Source organism: Ictidomys tridecemlineatus, chromosome 10 (assembly GCF_052094955.1).
Source record: "Ictidomys tridecemlineatus isolate mIctTri1 chromosome 10, mIctTri1.hap1, whole genome shotgun sequence".
Lineage (NCBI taxonomy): Eukaryota > Metazoa > Chordata > Mammalia > Rodentia > Sciuridae > Ictidomys > Ictidomys tridecemlineatus.
Window position 1 is genome coordinate 51561410 of NC_135486.1, and position 3424 is coordinate 51564833.

Here is a 3424-nt window from a genome sequence, read left to right on the forward strand (position 1 = left end):
GAATTTAATGTATTTGTGTTAGCTTTCTACCCTGGGACAAAACACCTGAGATAATCAACTTATAAGGAGGAAAGGTTTATTTTGGCTAATGGTTTCAGACATTTCAATCCTGGGTTGCTGGGCCCTGTTGCTGTGGGTCTTTGGCAGGAGCATGGGGAGGAGGAGGCCTGTTCACCTCATGCTGACTAGGAAGCAAAGAGAGGGACAGGAAGTGGCTGGGACCCCAAAATCCATTTCAAGAGCATACCCCCAGTATCCAAGTGTGATGACACATGCCTGTAATTTCAAATGACTCAGGAGGCTGAGGCAAGAGGATTGCAAGTTTGAAGCCAGCCTCAGAAACTTAGTGAGGCCCTAAGTTGCTTAGTGAGACTGTGTTTTCAAAATAAAAAGGGCTGGGAATTTTTTTAATATTTATTTAATTTTTTAAAAAAAATTTTCGGCAGACACAACATCTTTGTTTGTATGTGGTGCTGAGGATGGAACCCGGGCCGCACGCATGCCAGGCAAGTGCTCTATCGCTTGAGCCACATCCCCAGCCCATGGGCTAAGAATTTTTGTTAAAAAAAAAAAAAGTGGATGCCCCCAGTGGCCTAACTTCCTTCCATTAAGCCCCACTTTCTTTGGGGGACATTCAAAATCAAAACTGCAGCATTCTCTCTCTCTCTCTCTCTCTCTCTCTCTCTCTCTATATATATATATATATATATATATATATATATATATATATATATACATGTTTTTGGAACCAGAGATTGAACCCAGGGGTGGTTGACCACTGAGCAACATCGCCAGCCCTTTGTTTTTTTTATTTTGAAACAGGGTCTCACTAAGTTGCTTAGGGCTCGATAAGTTGCTGAGGCTGGCTTTGAACTTGTGATCCTCTGCCTCAGCCTCCTGAGCCACTGGGATCCCAGGCATGTGCTACCATGCCTGACTGTAGCAATATGATTTAATTACAACTTACTATAAATGCTATTTTGCCTCTGGTTCAGTGCACCCCTCTTCCTGCTTACTGGTCCCTAACACAGCTGAGCCTCACACCATGTGTGCTGCGAGAGGTGTTTGGGGAGGCGGAATCATCAAGCTATCATTCATATGTATTTGTCCAGGAGACAGACCTCTTTCTTCATAGAAGCATATTCTGAAAAGGCAGCTAGAGATTGAGAATCAGGGCCTCCTCCTGTGCTTGTTTTCTTGTTTTACTGAAGCCTGAGTTAGGAATCAAGGGCTACCCACATCAATATTCCTGGGCAGGACCAATGAGCCTCAGAAGCCATAGCAAGGTGCTCTGAGGACAGAGCACTTGGTTAATTGATGGCAGATTCACTCTCTCTCGCTTCCTTGGTGCTGCCTGCAGAGATGGCAGCCATCCCTATGTGGCATCATGGTGGCCCTCAGACTTCCCATGAAGCCCCAGATTATAAAAAAGAGAACCAAGAAGTTCATCTGGCACCAATCAGACTCATATATCAAAATTAAACATAACTGGTGGAAACCTAGAGGTACTGACAACGAAGTGCAGAGACCAGATCTAGGACCAGATCTTGATGATGCCCATTATGGGTTATGGGAGCAATAAGAAAACAAAGTACATGCCAGGTGGGGTGCGATGGGGTGCGCCTGTAATCCCAGTGACTTGGAAGGCAGGAGCTGAAGGATGGCAAGTGTGAGGTCAGCCTCAGCACTTTAGCAGAGCCATAAGCAACTTGGTGAGACTCTGTCTTTTTTTTTTTTATCTTTATTTTATTTTTATGTAGTGCTGAGAATTGAACCTAGTGCCTCATGCATGCGAGGCAAGCGCGCTACCACTTGAGCCACATCCCCAGCCCCAAGACTGTGTCTTAAAATAAAAATGGTGGGGAATATGGCTCAGTAGTTAAGTGTCCCCAGTACCAAAAGGAAAAAGAAGAAGGAGAAGGAGAAGAAAAAGAAAAGGAAAACAAAGCACAAGCTGCCCAGTGCCTTCTGGAAGCCCATGGTCCACAATATATAGGGGCTTGAAGGGCTACTGATGTGAAATAAATCTTACTGTACTGAGTTTGCTCACGTTTCCACCAAGAACCACAAGCCATTGCAGAAAGATCAGTCCAGCTGGCCATCAGTCACCAATCCCAATGCCAGAAAGAAAGAGAGAGAGAGAGAGAGAGAGAGAGAGAGAGAGAGAGAGAGAGAGAGAGAGAGAAAAGTTCATTTTATTTGTGCTTAAATCAAAACCACAAAAACCATCGCCAAAAAAAAAGAATAACTTCTAGTTTGGGGTCTGGAAGAATGGAGTCCTTTTATGTGATTTTTATTGTTGCTGTTATAGTTGAATTGCAGACTTTCTTATCATCCTGGTCAAAGCCTGGGGATGTCTAATCTCACACATTGGCCAAACCAAAGTTGCCCGTTGCAAACCAGGAATGGTTTGACCTGATCTGCTAAGGAGGGAATTAGCATTTGGTGTGTAATGTTACCCTGGATCTTTGTCCTCTGGGTTTTTCATTCCTGGAAATAGAAACCAGGAGTGGCTTTATGATTGTACTAGGTATAAGCCCCATCTGGGTAAGCTTGGCTGACTTTTATTTTTCTTTTTAATTTTTTTTATTTTGTGCTGGCAGGTGAGGACATTCAACTTTTCTCAACCCATCTGAGGCATGCTCTAACAGCATCTTGTGATTTACTGCTTAATTATAACTGTATCCATGTCTGCCTGGGCCTGAAAAAGTATTGGAATTCTTTTCTTTCTTTGTAACGTAAGTAGTCATAACTTTAGACTCAGAGAAGACATTTTTTATTGTTAATGAATTATTGTTAAAGTGGTACCAATCCAAGTCAACCCAAACCAGTAAGCCGGAAGAAAATAAAAAGAAAAAGAAATTTGGTATCAAATAAAATGGAAACTAGTTTAGATTTAAGCTTAAATATTCTGTAACTTGTGTTGCAATAGATTTTCAACTGGTGATCACAAGATCACTTGAACTGGGCTCAGTGGCACATGCCTGTAATCCCAGCAGTTCAGGAGGCTGAGACAAGAGAATTGAGAATTCAAAGCCAGCCTTTACAATGGTGAGGCGCTAAGCAACTCAGTGAGACCCTGTCTCTAAATAAAATATAAACTAGGGTTGGGGATGTGGCTCAGTGGTCGAGTGCCCCTGAGTTCAATCCCCAGTACCACCACACACACACACACACCCCAAAAAAGAGATCACTTGAGTTATTCTGAGGGAGTGAGAGAGATATCATGAAAAGTAGACCTCAGGCCCAAATCTGTAGACTCAGATCAAAAATCACTTTGAGCTGCAATAACTGAAGCATGAAGTTCCTGGTCCAGGTGAGTGCAGTGCAGGTCTTGACATCTGAAAGCCCTGTGAGGCCAGCAGAGGAGAAGGCACAGCCAGCCAGTCCTAGAGTCCAGTGACTTCCTGCCAGAGGACTCCAG